We start from the raw sequence: 16871 nt of genomic DNA, 5'->3' as shown, positions 1-16871 counted from the left end.
ATCTGGGCTATTATATAGGAGATACCAAAACAGCACTTTATATCCAATGTGAAGCCCGCAGACTTCAATAAATTATGTGCTCCCCTCCCCTTCTGTAACACCCTGGTACTTGTATCAGCGATGTGTGAGGAGAAGCAACCTGTAGGATCAGCGCTCCGGTGTCTCTGTGAGGAGAAAATGGTGCCAAATGAGTGTTACAAGCAATTCTAAGGTGAAGCCCCACCCCCTGTAATGGCGCGGTACAGCCACAGTAATATTTATACTGGCGGGGGTAGTGTACATCAGCGGCTCACATGTATGTACTTTTGCCAGTGAGAGTAAGGATTTATCATGTCCCTCAGAGCGCGCCCCACCCCTCGCGCCCTGCACCCTGTGCTGAGAGATATGTTGCTGCACAGCGTCCCGCGCTGCGCTGGTACCTTTATGCCACCATGAAAACCGGAGGGCCCCTCTCTGCAGGTCTCCGGTTAATACTCACCAGTCTTCTGACTTCTGGCTCTGTTAGGGGGTGGCGGCAGTGCTGTGGGAGTGAGCAGCAGCCAGGCAAGGGCTGTGTTCAGTACCCTTCAGGAGCTAATGGTGTCCTGTCAGCGGAAGCAGAGCCATTAAACTAACTGAGAAGTTGGTTCCTACTTCCCCCCCTAAGTCCCACGAAGCAGGGAAACTGTTGCCAGCAGCTTCCCTGTAAAATAAAAAACCTAACAAAGTCTTATTCAGCAAAACTCTGTAGAGCTCCACTAGTGTGCATGCAGTCTCCCGGGCATACTTTCTAAACTGAGGTCTGGAGGAGGGGCTTAGAGGGAGGAGCCAGTACACACTGTTGAAAAGACTTAAAGTGCCGAAGGCACGTGCGGAACAGTCTATACCCCATGGTACTAAAATGGACCCCAGCATCCTCTAGAACGTATGAGAAAAATGCTGATGCACACTCTATGCAATTAGAAAGCTGATAGTCAAAATCATTTTGATAAACTCTTACAATTAACATGAAGCATAAGTGAAGTTCTTAGCACACATTTGGCCAAATATGTGGGCCCATCCACCGCATCCAGGTGAACTTTATTAGATTGGTCCCTAGCAGCTCTAATACTAACACATTATATAAATTAAATAATAAAGTTCACCTGGACACAGTGGAACTAACCACAGATTTTCTGTGGATGCAGGCTTGCTCAAATCCTTCTATCTCTTTGTGTAATCCCAGACAGACTCGATGATGTTGAGATCAGGGCTCAGTGGGGGCCATATCATCATCTCCAGGACGCCTTGTTCTTTTTTATGCTGAAGATAGTTCTTAATGACATTGGCTCAGTGGCGTAACTAGAAATTTATCTCCCCCAAGCCAAAAAATTTTTCGGCGCCACCCCCCCCCCCCCCCCCCCCCCCCCGCAGCAAAAAAAGGGTGTGTGGCTTCATTGGAATGGGCGTGGCTTCATTGGAATGGGCGTGGCATTGCAGGAAAAGACTACCTTATACCTCAGTTTTGCAACCTGCACGCCCAGACGTTGGCCACCACAGGAAAGAAAAATAATCCTGATTCATGCCCCTTACATTATTTGTCATTTTTCCTCCTTATAGTAATGCCCAGTATACATTATGCCACATACTGCAATGGCCCTTAGTCGTTATGCCACACACAATAATGCACATGACACAGTATGCACACACCATAATGCCCCCGACACAATATGCCACACACCATAATGCCTGTGACACATTATGACAGGAATCACAATGCCCGTTATACATTATGCTACACACTGCAATGCCCCTGATACATTATAGCACATACAATGTCTGTGACACATTATGACACACACTGCAATGTCCGTGATACATTATACCACACACTGCAATGCCCGATACATTATAGCACATACAATGCCTGTGACACATTATGCCACACACTGCAATGACCTTGAGACATTATACCACACACTGCAATGCCCGATACATTATAGCACATACAATGCCTGTGACACATTATGCCACACACTGCAATGACCTTGAGACATTATACCACAATGCCCGTGATATAGTATACCATACACCGTAATGCCTGTGACACATATCGCAATGCCCGTTATACCATATGCCACACACCGCAATGCCCGTTATATATTATGCCACACTGCAATGACCCTGAGACATTATACCACATACCACAATGCCCGTGATATAGTATACCACACACCTTAATGCCTGACACATTATGACACACACCGCAATGTCCGTGATACATTATGCCACACACTGCAATGACCCTGAGACATTATACCACATATCACAATGCCCGCAATATAGTATACCATACACCGTAATGCCTGTGACACATTATGACACACATCGCAATGTCCGTGATACATTATGCCACACACCGTAATGCCCATTACACATTAGGTCCTACAGTAAGGCTTCTAATTACTTTTCAATTACCTGCTCGTTGTCAGGGGTTTCATGCACTGGGTGTCATGCTCGTTGCCAGGTGTTTCATGCTCTTGGTTCCATGCACGGTGCCAGGGGTTTTCATGCTCGGGGTGTCATGCTCGTTGCCAGGGGTTTCATACACTCGGTGTCATGCTCGTTGCCAGGTGTTTCATGCACTGGGTGTCATGCTCGTTGCCAGGGGTTTCATGCACTGGGTGTCATGCTCATTGCCAGGGGTTTCATGCACTGGGTGTCATGCTCGTTGCCAGGGGTTTCATGCACTGGGTGTCATGCTCGTTGCTAGGAGGTAGTCCTTGTTGCTAGGGCTGTGCTCCGAGTGCCAGATATTCCCCCACGGTGCCAGGTACTCACATGCCCCCAGTGCCAAATATAGCCCCCCCCATGTGCCAGGTACACATATACCCCCCAGTGCCACATATGCCCCCAGTGCCAGATATTCCCCCACAGTGCCACATATGCCCCCAGTGCCAGATATCCCCCCCGCCCAGTGCCATATATGCCCCCAGTGCCAGATATCCCCCCCCAGTGCCACATATGCCCCCAGTGCCATATATCCCCCCCCCCAGTGCCATATATGCCCCCAGTGCCAGATATTCCCCCCCAGTGCCATATATGCCCCCAGTGCCAGATATTCCCCCCAGTGCCATATATGTCCCCAGTGCCAGATATTATCTCCCCCCCCTGTGCCAAATATGCCCCCAGTGCCAGATATTCCCCCCAGTGCCATATATCCCCCCCCAGTGCCAGATATTCCCCCCAGTGCCATATATGTCCCCAGTGCCAGATATTCTCCCCCCCCCCCCTTCCCACATATGTCCCCAGTGCCATATATCCCCCCAGTGCCAGATATGCCCCCTCAGTGCGTCGTTCCCCCCCTTCCTCCGCCGCCGCTCCCCTGCTGTTAGGAGGGACACGGAGGGCACAGTGCACGCCTCCCTGTGTCCCTCCTGGGTCTCCGGCGGCCGCGGGTCACTGTAATAAAGGAAGTGCTCACGAACGGCACTTCCTTTATTAGACCCGCGGCCGCCGGAGACCCAGGAGGGACACAGGAGAGGCGCGCACTGTGCCCTCCGTGTCCCTCCTAACAGCAGCGGAGGGAGAGGAGACCGCAGACTGACATGCGGGCGCTCATCCGCATGTCAGTCTGCACTAAATCAGTGGCGCCCCCGCAGCCCCTCGCCCCCAAGCCACCGCGAGGACTGCGGGGGCAGTAGTTACGCCACTGCATTGGCTGTATATTTGGGGTTGTTGTCCTGCTGCAGAATAAATTTGAAGCCAGTCAGATGCCTCCCTGATGGTATTGCATGATGTATAAGTACCTGCCTTTATTTCTGTATTTTATTTCATGGAGCATTATCCTACATGTTTTTTGGGCCTCTACCCATCGCCAGGGACAAATAGTACAATAAAGAAATGTGCAAATATATATATCTAACACACAACTCCTTAAATTACCAAATCATACTCACCTGTGTGTTGAACGGCAGTGTCACACAGGTGAGTATGATTTAGTAATTTAAGGAATTGTATATTAGGTATATATTGTTTGAACATTTCTTTATTGCACTATTTGTCCCTGACAATGGGTGGAGGCCCGAAACATTTGTAGGATAACGCAGAATTAAATAGAATTTATTCACAACAGTGACCAGTCTCCTGAGTACCGCCTACTGAATACCAGTACTCATGGTGTATTTAAACCAAGGAGGGCACCACAGCAAGCTCAAGACCTGCAGTCCACTTTGGAGTGCCAGGTACATGAGCTATATATATATATATATATATACATATATACACACACATGGTTCAAATATATATATATACATATTCACATATATATCTATAGTCACATATATTTCTATATTCACATATATATCCACATATACAGGGCCGGCTCTGCCATTAAGCAGCTTTAGGCAGCTGCCTAGGGTGTCGGGATCTCTGGGGTGCACTGAGTCTGCCTATCACAAAATTAAGGAGGTATCTAAAAGAAACATACTTGTTGTACTTAATGCAAGTGGTGGTTGTGGAACTTATAAGTCACTTTCATGTGAGGGGTTAGGAAGTGAGTTTTGGTGGTTGTTGAGGTCAGTAGGCTGAAGTTTTGCCTAGGGTGCCGAGAAACCTTGCACCGGCCCTGCACATATATATTTATATATGCTGTGTACTGTATATATACACTTATACATATATATAATGTATATATATATATATATATACATACTGTGTATGTATATATATATATATATATATATATACATACACATATTTAGATGTGATGCTATATATTTATATATAATTGTTCATTATATTATTATAGTTATACTCTATAGCTTTATTAGCAGCAGCATGGCAGCCCTGAAGTGTCTGACACCTCACCTCTGTCAGGGGGAGTTGTCAGCCAGACAACATGCTGCCTTCATGGAGCTGCCAGTGCTTGCAGGGCTGTGCTGTGTTGTAGTGAGAGTCTCGCTGGGTGCGGGCGTAGTGGTGGGGGACACCTTTGTGACGTCACATTCCGTGACGTCTGTGGCATGGCGGAGACACCTAGTCCCAGTGAGTATGTGGCACAGGGAGGGCTTGGAAAGCCTTCCACTGTGCCGCCATCATAGTCAAATCTTCTATGCCAGTGGCAGCGTTCGGCGGTATTTGATCCACCTCTATGCAGGCAGCGGGGGATGGTTGGTGGCGGTGAGCCTAGGATGCTGGCTGCAGTAGACGGAAATTGTTTTCCTGTCTACAGCAGCAACAGCAATGCAGATGCTGTGGGCCTATTTGGAGTGTGGGCTTGGAGCTGTAGCTCCATCAGCCCCATTGCTAATCCTGCCCTGACAAGCACAGGTCAATAAATATCATAGTGATCTGATTCAATGTAAGCGCAACAAATTGGCTACAGTAAACAAAGATTATGAGGACAAAAGAGTTTATTGTTGGGCAAATAACCAGACAGCAGGTCGCAAATTCCAACATCCACGCCTTCAGAGGAAAAAGACATTCCTGTTGGAAACAGACTCTTTTACTGAGATGTTAACATCTAATAGTGACCAAGACGAGGCACCAAATCATTCCAAAAAACTCTGCAGCGCGTCCACCCCTACATGGGGCAAAAATTACATTGTTAAAGAGCCCACACCAGGCGCACCCGGCAATGTGAGAGGCAGAAAGGGTCCAAAAATTAATTTACAACTTATCCAAACGAATACTTACAACGGAGAAGGAAGCTGTCCTGAGACGTGGTTTAAGTTTCGATAACTAATAACTACAACCCTTTCCAATGTACAAAAAGTGGGAAAATTACCCTAGGATAATTGACTCCAGGCGCTGAATAGGGAGGTTCAACACAGCAGCTAAACAAAGAGGTTGGTCAGACCTCAAGTAGAAATTTACACACAATAAAACATATGGCTCTTTAAAAATCACAAATGAGATGAGTATGTTATTGCAATGCACATATTTAATTAGCTCAGAATAAAATTCAATATAGCATCCATTTAAAATAAAAAAATAAAAATGTATAGAAAATACATAAGAAAAGAATTGGTGCAGATAGTGTTACTCCCAACCAGATTTGCGTGTGGATCAGGATGATTAAAGAGACCTGTTCCTGAATTATAGTCCCCTTTTATAGTCTCATGTAGACCCAAATGTTTGCTAAACGTGAATGATAGTTACCACAGGTGTATCCAAGGTGTTTAAGTGGTTCAGCATTCCGCAATATGGCAGTCCCTTGATGAAGTGGTGTAAAGAGATTTCCACGATTTAGGTATTACCCTGCGGCAAAGGTCCAAATAGTTCAATGGCGGGGACTTGGTCCAGGTCTTCAAATCTCCAAATGCTGTATCTCCAGGGAGTAACCACGAATAGCAGCTCTCACCAACGCATTTCGTTGTGTTCACACAACTTTTTCAAGGTGCTAACAGTGCTGCTGATAAGGGTTTATAGATATTATAAATGAATAGGGACAAATATATAGAGTATAATATACATACATAGGCCATAACAAGTGTATAATTTAATTTACATTCATATATATAATAACCAGATATTAACAGCAATACCACTTTAATAGATAAGTGCCATTAAAAGTGCACTTCTGCAATATTGTGGAATATTGAACCGCTTAAACACCTTGGATACACCTGTGGTAACTATCATTCACGTTTAGCAAACATTTGGGTCTACATGAGACTATAAAAGGGGACTATAATTCAGGAGCAGGTCTCTTTATTCATCCTGATCCACACGCAACTCTGGTTGGGAGTAACATTATCTGCACCAATTCTTTTCTTATGTATTTTCTATACATTTTTATTTTTTTATTTTAAATGGATGCTATATTGAATTTTATTCTGAGCTAATTAAATATGTGCATTGCAATAACATACTTATCTCATTTGTGACTTTTAAAGCGCCTTTCCAATGTACAGTTGATTTATGCAGGTTCAACCGGCAATTGCGCTTGAAGGAATATTTCGGCAACAAACAAACTATTATGGGACTTCTACATCCAGTAGGGAGTATAAATTCAAGTCATAAACTCTCTTTGACCCAGTGTCTAATAACACATCCATTAAAAGTCATAATAAAGTCTTGATGGGAACAATTGTGGATTTTTGTAATAAGGAATCATTCCAGAATAATAATAATGTATCCAAAAAGGAAAGAAAAGCATTACGGGATCTCCTTACATATACGGACATAGTTATTCGCCCCGCTGATAAGGGGGGCGGGATTGTTGTCTTAGATATTAAGGATTACATTGATGAAGCTAATAAACAACTCGATGATTCAAGTGTTTATAAGAAATTTAAGAAATTGCAAATTAATCCAACCAACACCTTTATCAAAGAATTGAGGGAGACCCTTAAACGGTCAGAGGAGCAGCACCTGATTACACCACAAATTCAGATATCACAGCTGGAGGAATTTTCTGTGACATCAGTGTTTTATCTAATACCTAAACTACATAAAAATAGTACTAATCCCCCAGGTAGACCCATCATTTCTACCCGGGGGTCACTGTGTAATATCCCACTCAGGTAAGTACTAAAGATAGGTGTTGGAAGGTAAGTATGCTTTTATAAGTTACAGGTAAGTACTCAGTCACTATAGAGGTACCTTGTCTCTTCTTGACTCAACAGGTCTCCACTCTTCCCAAAGGGGCACAGAAGGATTCAACAATAAGAACTTCTTTGAAGCTTTTGCCACACAGTGTATTAACTGATGTCCTATACTAAGGATGCTGCAACATAAAGAGCTCACAATAACAATATGTCATTGAATAGAATTACATTACAACGATGCAGTAAAATTTACGCACCTAAAAACAATAAACAAGTTTTATTGGTCTGGAACTCTGTGTCACTGCGTATTCCTTTACCTGGTACCGCTAGAGTATTTTACGCTGATAAGGTTAGTACAAGGCCTGTTAGATTAATACAACACTATAGCCTCAACTGTATTTGTCATGCAATGCTCACTCTGGTCACCTTACTAATCAATCAATCAATCAATCAATCAATCAATATTAACTTAGCCGGCAATATAATAATTCACCAAATTTTCGATACAGTAACAATATCACAGTCTATGGGGGTACCCCTTCTACCATGTTGGTGCACATGTGAAGAATCCTTTAGGATGCTAAGAAAGCCTGGCTACAGTATGTCTCTATTAAATGAGTATCGTTTCCCTCTGAAACAGTTCCCTGTTACGAGTCTCCTGAGAGTTAAACAACACTAACTTTGCTTCCGCAGTTTCTCTTTCCTTGTATAAATCCACAGGGATTGCAGGGATCAGTGCACTCCAGAAATAATATTGTGCGGATGCAGCAATACGACAGTTTATAATCCTGCACTATCTCTGCCGGTTCACTGAGATAGCGGAAAAGTGAGCACTTACATAGTGATCTCCTAACAGTGGTAAGTGCTGCTCCTCATAAGAATGTATAAATATTAGTGGTTTATTAAAAGTTCAGTGACTGTTAGTAGTAATCTCAGGTTTCTGTCTGACTGACTCTTTAAGTAATTGAGTAGATGGTAGTGGCTGAAGATAAAGGACCAATACAAATCGCCTCTATTAGTGCAGGCTGCTAAGGAAATAATTGGAGGTCTGCAGATGTTATATATCTAATATAGGCTGTAATCTTTGAATTACTACTTCTGCAGTCTGCCTGTTTTACTGTGTCTGTGCTGTGGTTGTGAACTGGAGACACTATATCACTTCTTTACAGCCTTGTTATTGGCAGGGACTCCTGTCAGTAATAATAAATAAGCTGGCTTGGATAGCTTTACACGTCAATAGGTGGTTAATTAATGTCTCTCCTATGCACTAAGTTATGTAAATGAGAAGTGTGGTGCTTATTGTACTACCTCTCTTGTAGACAGCAGTGCCCTTATATGGTGCTTCCAGACCTGCCTCACAGTCTGCCTCGGCTTTTCGAGAATGAGATGTCCCTTCAACTTGCTCCTCCTTCCACTATCAATCTCCGGTGGGCCACACCTCTGGGACGGCTTAGTCAAAGATGGTGCCACCTTTTCTCCCGCCCGATGCCACTCAGCTCCCCAGGAGGGTCTACGCTGAACACCGCTCTGCTTCCTTTGGTCACTGCTGTATGCTGGGTGACAGGATAACTTGTCCTCAGCCGGGGAAGCACCGTAGGAACTAGCCTGATGCTGTCTGCCGTTCACAGGCACCAGGGAACGGGACCACATGCACTAGCGTATCTGCACCTCTGGTAAGCTCCGGCACTTCTACCTGCCAGCCCTCAATCCTAACATGGCTACCCAACTGCCAACTTAATGGCTCTCTCTGCTGACTCAATGTTCTGGAGCCGCATGCACACTGTGAACCCAGAGTGCAGGTGGGAGTCCCTGCTTACCACGCGCTGAGTTTATGGTTGCTGTCCCACTGTCCCCAATGTCATAAGCAGCTTCAGTAGGGCTACCAAACACCCCACTGTCACCAATGAATGAGGAGCATAATATACAGGGCACTCTATGCAGATATATATATATATATATTTACATAAATATTGTATTACAATAAATCAGGTACATATATACAGTATAAATATAAATAAGGTACTCCACAGTTAATGTACAATGGGAGAAGGTACTTTGGATGGGGTGCCACAACTGTACTATGAGGTATTAAAATATCTCGATCACTACCTGCAGCCAGCAGCTCAAGCTGAACACACAGAGTTACAAGATACCACAATGTTCTTAAATGAACTTGCCAAGTTGACCCATCCACTGCCGGATATATTTCTCTGTACGGTAGATGTGGTCAGCCTATACATCAACATACCGCACATAAGGGGTATTGCGGCCACAAGAAGGCTCCTTACCAACAATTGTCCTTATTCCTAGAATTACTTGAATTGGTTTTGACTCACAATTATTGAGTTAATCTTCTAAAATCTGTGCATATAAGTACTTCATTGATTACATGTTTATTGTGTGGAGTGGAACCAGGGATGAGTTTGTTAACATGATGGAACAAATCAATCAGCAAGATGAGAACATCAAATTCACATACAATATAAGCAATACAGAAATTAACTTCCTTGATGTTAAGATCTTATGTAATAAAGGAAAATTATCCACCACACTGTATACAAAACCCACAGATGTTAATTCATTACTTACAGGCATCCAGTAATCACCCAGTACCTCTCAAGAAAGGTCTATCGTACTCGCAACTTCTTAGAGTCAGAAGAATTTGTGATATAGTGGAAGAAGAGGAGAAACATATGGGCTTAATGATTGACCAATTCCTGCAACGAGGATATGCTAAATCTGACCTTTTGAAAGCCAAAACCAAAGCACAAAGTCTTAGCTGGGATGTACTGTTACAGAAGTCCAGTAACAGGGTAAGGAATAAAGACATCATCTGGGTAAACCAATTTGCACCGATGAGCAGTAATCTCACTGCTACAGCCAAACAACGTTGGCCCCTTATTAACAAGGATCGTGACCTGCCATTATTAAAGGACTGTAAACAGGGGCGTTTCTACAGAGGAGGGGGCCCGTGTGCTCCTCCGGGTGGGCCCCCTTCTCTGAACGGCGCTGTAGACTCTGGCAATGTACAGAAACCAAGGGCGATCCGGCACCGGATTTTTATTAGGTAAGGATGATAGTAGAATTAGGAAAGAGAGACCAAAATTGGACAGTATTTTTGTTACCCTTAACAAATAAGGGAGAAAAAAGTGGCAAAATTAGCCCTTTTTGGTAAAAGGTATATAAAAATATATACGTATATGTGTTATGCTGTCCTAGTTGGTGGTGCACCCAGAGCCAGAAAGTATGCAAACTTTGAAAAATGGGAAGAAAAAAGAAGGCTCTTGTGTGGGCGCACTCTTATGTAAGAAGTAGATTAGATATAATAATTGAAATGGAATATTTAAAACATAACTTTTAATTCACATTTTTATGATGCAGAGTTCTTCCCTGAAATCTGTCCAATAAGTTGCCAGTTAGAACGTATCTTTATAAATAAAATGTTCTGGTCTCTTATCGGTAAAGAGTGTATGGAAGGGTTGTAGACATGAGAAGGTCATACCCCCATTCCCCTTTGACCAGTACAGGATTACTGTATTGATGGAACCACGGGGTGGTCAAGACACAATGGTATATAGGGCTATGCTCTTTGGCTATGATTGATTAGGGTAATGATCATATGTCAAACCTCTCAAAGTGATACCAAGAATTAGCATACATATATCAAGATTCTAGAAAATGGAAAATACATATCATGAAAACAGTGCCAATGACCATTATATTTTAAACACCGAGATGAGAAAAATAGTATTAAGAGATTTATTGAATAGAAGAAATTGGTGATACTGCTGTTGGTGTTGATATCGCATAAGCTAGGAAAATCCTACTCTACAACACCAGGTATTCACAGGTGGTCACCCTTCCTGATACTGACCTGGCCCAAAGCTGTTTAGCTTCCAAGATCAGACGAGATTGGGCGCTGGCAGCATGGTATGGTAGTAGAGAATTTTATGTGAACACCAATGAGAGTGCACCTATTTAGGAATGCTGAAATTTTAGAGAAACCGACAGAAAAGTGATAGAGATAGAATCGTGGAAATATGTGGATCTGCTTTCCACGTTAGACCCGATTCCAAAATTCCCACTCACGTGGTGCAATGTTACGGGAATCGTGAATGAGAGTCCACGAAATTAGTGATCTCGGGAAGAAGAGGTTGCCAGGATTGGCACTGTAGTTTGCAATCAGAAAACTCCCTAACTACTACGTGTGTCACGATTTGACCCACTAACCAGTTACTAGTAATGTATATGAAGTGACACTAGTAACGGAAATGTTGGAATCATGAATAGAGTTTTAGAATCAATCAATTTACATACTGAAATGTCAGATCCAACATAACTGGTAATTAAGAGAGATATGCTATTCATATTCATATATCAGCTGAGGAGACATAAGCAATAGGAGAAAGCATTGAAATCAAAATAGCAGACAAATATAACAGACAAATATAGTAGATATCTGTTAATATTGTGTGATCTCTAATGAATCTTAGGATATTTGCCACTTAACCTCAGACAAGATGATAAAATGTTTGATAAATATGAGTGGTATATGCTTTTCATATACATATATCAATTGCTGAGGAAACAGGAGAAAGGAGAAAAAAACAACATTGAGAAGTACAAGGCAAATATTTGCAGTTTAGTCTCAAAAGAAGTGCTAATTACTTGGTAATCTATAAGGACCCCTAAACAGTTGCCGCTGTGATATACACTAACAGTGGGATCAATTAGGCAATTCTGCCTGGGTTTACAGTGGAGATTACTATCCATGGCAGACAGCCACAGGATAGTGGGGCTTACGATTTCACCAGATGGATGAGAGAGCCATCAAGAGCAAGTTGCCGTCCACGGAACCCGGAAGTGAACAAGCCTTAGGGCGAAACGCGTCTTCCACATCCAGCAAAGGGGTCTCGTCGACACAACTTCATCTTGGCATTAACCTCACTTATCTACTTGCTCTTGATGGCTCTCTCATCCATCTGGTGAAATCGTAAGCCCCACTATCCTGTGGCTGTCTGCCACGGATAGTAATCTCCACTGTAAACCCAGGCAGAATTGCCTAATTGATCCCACTGTTAGTGTATATCACAGCGGCAACTGTTTAGGGGTCCTTATAGATTACCAAGTAATTGGCACTTCTTTTGAGACTAAACTGCAAATATTTGCCTTGTACTTCTCAATGTTGTTTTTTTCTCCTTTCTCCTGTTTCCTCAGCAATTGATATATGTATATGAAAAGCATATACCACTCATATTTATCAAACATTTTATCATCTTGTCTGAGGTTAAGTGGCAAATATCCTAAGATTCATTAGAGATCACACAATATTAACAGATATCTACTATATTTGTCTGTTATATTTGTCTGCTATTTTGATTTCAATGCTTTCTCCTATTGCTTATGTCTCCTCAGCTGATATATGAATATGAATAGCATATCTCTCTTAATTACCAGTTATGTTGGATCTGACATTTCAGTATGTAAATTGATTGATTCTAAAACTCTATTCATGATTCCAACATTTCCGTTACTAGTGTCACTTCATATACATTACTAGTAACTGGTTAGTGGGTCAAATCGTGACACACGTAGTAGTTAGGGAGTTTTCTGATTGCAAACTACAGTGCCAATCCTGGCAACCTCTTCTTCCCGAGATCACTAATTTCGTGGACTCTCATTCACGATTCCCGTAACATTGCGCCACGTGAGTGGGAATTTTGGAATCGGGTCTAACGTGGAAAGCAGATCCACATATTTCCACGATTCTATCTCTATCACTTTTCTGTCGGTTTCTCTAAAATTTCAGCATTCCTAAATAGGTGCACTCTCATTGGTGTTCACATAAAATTCTCTACTACCATACCACGCTGCCAGCGCCCAATCTCGTCTGATCTTGGAAGCTAAACAGCTTTGGGCCAGGTCAGTATCAGGAAGGGTGACCACCTGTGAATACCTGGTGTTGTAGAGTAGGATTTTCCTAGCTTATGCGATATCAACACCAACAGCAGTATCACCAATTTCTTCTATTCAATAAATCTCTTAATACTATTTTTCTCATCTCGGTGTTTAAAATATAATGGTCATTGGCACTGTTTTCATGATATGTATTTTCCATTTTCTAGAATCTTGATATATGTATGCTAATTCTTGGTATCACTTTGAGAGGTTTGACATATGATCATTACCCTAATCAATCATAGCCAAAGAGCATAGCCCTATATACCATTGTGTCTTGACCACCCCGTGGTTCCATCAATACAGTAATCCTGTACTGGTCAAAGGGGAATGGGGGTATGACCTTCTCATGTCTACAACCCTTCCATACACTCTTTACCGATAAGAGACCAGAACATTTTATTTATAAAGAATACGTTCTAACTGGCAACTTATTGGACAGATTTCAGGGAAGAACTCTGCATCATAAAAATGTGAATTAAAAGTTATGTTTTAAATATTCCATTTCAATTATTATATCTAATCTACTTCTTACATAAGAGTGCGCCCACACAAGAGCCTTCTTTTCTCTTCCCATTTTTCAGACTCTGGCAATGTGCCGGAATCTACTGCTCATACGCAGGTCTCCGGAAACATGGCGCCCGCCATGAGCTGGAGACAATTTGGCTACCGCGCATGCGCGGCGGCCATTTTGGCGGCAATTTCCGCTGCAGACGCTGCACCCACCGCTGGACTCCGGTTAGGTAAGTATTTAAATGGGTGCAATGTGTACGGTCTGGGCCCCTACTGGACCCAGGGGCCCGTGTGCACCGCACACATTGCACCCATTATAGAAACGCCAATGACTGTAAACTGGTTCCATGTTACAAAAGGAGTAATAATATCGGAGACTGGATAGTTAAAACTGACATCACAGGTATTACTGATGAGAAAATTCCACACTTTCTAACAAAGAAACAAAGAAGCCTGGCAATTATAGATGTCTAGATTTCTGTGGTTATCTGGAACAAAGTAATACATCCCCACATCCCCACACAGGAAAGTTGATTAAAATCAACCAGGTGTACACATGTACTGTACCTCCTCTTATATGTATGTGTGGGTAAAACCATAAGGAAATTTAAATAAATAATGGCACTGCATCGGAGTGCCATCAAAGCTGCTATAAATGGTAAACACACAGACCAACCAGTTGCTAAATATTTTAGGGACTTTAAACATGGGTTGTCAACCATTAGATACAAGACGATAGTGTCCCAGAAAATCATTGTGGAGATGATAGAGCCAAGCTATTGTACTACTCCAAAAAGAGGCACGTTGGATATATTCACTTAACACTGTTCATCCGAACGGACTTAATGAGCAACTTAGTTTAAATACATTTTTATAAGTGAAATGTTGTTTGTAAAGTCCTAACGTTTGCCTCTTGCCATATAACGATGTAATCTGTGCAGCTGATCACTTGTGTGCTGTACGGTGATTGTTTATTGTTGTCACTTAGCAACCACACTCGGGCACATGATGACATCATGCAGGGCACAACTGTACGCAGCTCAGACTCTGGGACCATGAGCTAGAGGTGTAGTCCGCACTTGGGTGTTGGGGATATAAGGTAAGCATTTTACATGTACTTGCTTGTAACCCCCGAAGAAAGTTTCGCAATGAAATTGAAACGTTGAGAAAACCTTGAGTTTTTGCCGTTCATTTCTGAATGTTTTGCAGTGAGTGCCACTCCCAACACTCTGTACTATATATATATATATATATATATATATATATATATATATACACACTGCTCAAATATTCTTATTAAATACTTTGTTCTTTACATAGTTGAATGTGCTGACAACAAAATCACACAAAAATTATCAATGGAAATCAGATTTATTAACCCATGGAGGTCTGGATTTGGAGTCACACTCAAAATTAAAGTGGAAAAACACACTACTGGCTGATCCAACTTTGATGTAATGTCCTTAAAACAAGTCAAAATGAGGCTCAGTAGTGTGTGTGGCCTCCACGTGCCTGTTTGACCTCCCTACAACGCAAGGGCATGCTCCTGATGAGGTGGCGGATGGTCTCCTGAGGGATCTCCTCCCAGACCTGGACTAAAGCATCCGCCAACTCCTGGCAGTCTGTGGTGCAGTCCTCCCTACAATGCCTGGGCATGCTCCTGATGAGGTGGCGGGTGGTCTCCTGAGGGATCTCCTCCCAGACCTGGACTAAAGCATCCGCCAACTCCTGGACAGTCTGTGGTGCAGTCTGTGGCGTTGGTGGATGGAGCGAGACATGATGTCCCAGATGTGCTCAATTGGATTCAGGTCTGGGGAATGGGCGGGCCAGTCCATAGCATCAATGCCTTCGTCTTGCAGGAACTCCAGCCACATGAGGTATAGCATTGTCTTGCATTAGGAGGAACCCAGGGCCAACCGCACCAGCATATGGTCTCACAAGGGGTCTGAGGATCTCATCTCGGTACCTAATGGCAGTCAGGCTACCTCTGGCGAGCACATGGAGGGCTGTGCGGCCCCCCAAAGAAATGCCACCCCACACCATTACGGACCCACTGCCAAACCGGTCATGCTGGAGGATGTTGCAGGCAGCAGAATGTTCTCCTTGGCATCTCCAGACTCTGTCACGTCTGTCACATGTGCTCAGTGAGAACCTGCTTTCGTCTGTGAAGAGCACAGGGCGCCAGTGGTGAATTTGACAATCTTGGTGTTCTCTGGCAAATGCCAAACATCCTGCACGGTGTTGGGCTGTAAGCACAACCCCCACCTGTGGACGTCGGGCCCTCATACCACCCTCATGGAGTCTGTTTCTGATCGTTTGAGTAGACTCATGCACATTTCTGGCTTTGCTGGAGGTCATTTTGCAGGGCTCTGGCAGTGCTCCTCCTGTTCCTCCTTGCACAAAGGCGGAGGTAGCGGTCCTGCTGCTGGGTTGTTGCCCTCCTACGGCCTCCTCCACGTCTCCTGATGTACTGGCCTGTCTCCTGGTAGCGCCTCCATGCTCTGGACACTACGCTGACAGACACAGAAAACCTTCTTGCCACAGCTCGCATTGATGTGCCATCCTGGATGAGCTGCACTACCTGAGCCACTTGTGTGGGTTGTAGGGAGGTCATACAGGCACGTGGAGGCCACACACACCACTGAGCCTCATTTGACATGTTTTAAGGACATTACATCAAAGTTGGATCAGCCTGTAGTGTGTGTTTCCACTTTAATTTTGAGGGTGACTCCAAATCCAGACCTCCATGGGTTAATAAATTTGATTTCCATTGATAATTTTTGTGTGATTTTGTTGTCAGCACATTCAACTATGTAAAGAACAAAGTATTTAACGTCTCATGCTACCACTAGAGTGAAAGCACCGCTAGCTTTCAAAAGCCAAAACATC

At 43.3% G+C, this 16871-nt stretch overlaps 1 long non-coding RNA gene and 2 pseudogenes across 2 annotated transcripts; 1 reads left to right on the top strand and 2 right to left on the bottom strand.

Moving 5' to 3' along the window:
- Positions 1-5385: 5385 nt before the first annotated feature.
- LOC134947659 (uncharacterized) lies at positions 5386-9224 on the bottom strand. Of its 2 annotated transcripts, none has more exons than XR_010182685.1 (3): positions 8820-9224; positions 7567-7690; positions 5386-5542 (listed from the first exon to the last, which is right to left on the bottom strand). It is a non-coding gene; the product is annotated as an uncharacterized LOC134947659 (long non-coding RNA). The 2 variants fall into 2 exon arrangements; XR_010182686.1 differs by lacking the exon at positions 5386-5542 and adding an exon at positions 5917-6373.
- Positions 9225-11336: 2112 nt separating this feature from the next.
- On the bottom strand, positions 11337-11455 carry LOC134951455 (5S ribosomal RNA; annotated as a pseudogene).
- Positions 11456-13363: 1908 nt separating this feature from the next.
- Positions 13364-13482, top strand: LOC134953926 (5S ribosomal RNA; annotated as a pseudogene).
- Positions 13483-16871: the final 3389 nt, after the last annotated feature.

This window comes from Pseudophryne corroboree, chromosome 8 (assembly GCF_028390025.1).
Source record: "Pseudophryne corroboree isolate aPseCor3 chromosome 8, aPseCor3.hap2, whole genome shotgun sequence".
In the NCBI taxonomy this organism is placed as follows: domain Eukaryota; kingdom Metazoa; phylum Chordata; class Amphibia; order Anura; family Myobatrachidae; genus Pseudophryne; species Pseudophryne corroboree.
The sequence above is the reverse complement of the archived record's forward strand: the minus strand, read 5'-3'. Positions and strand labels throughout refer to the sequence as shown.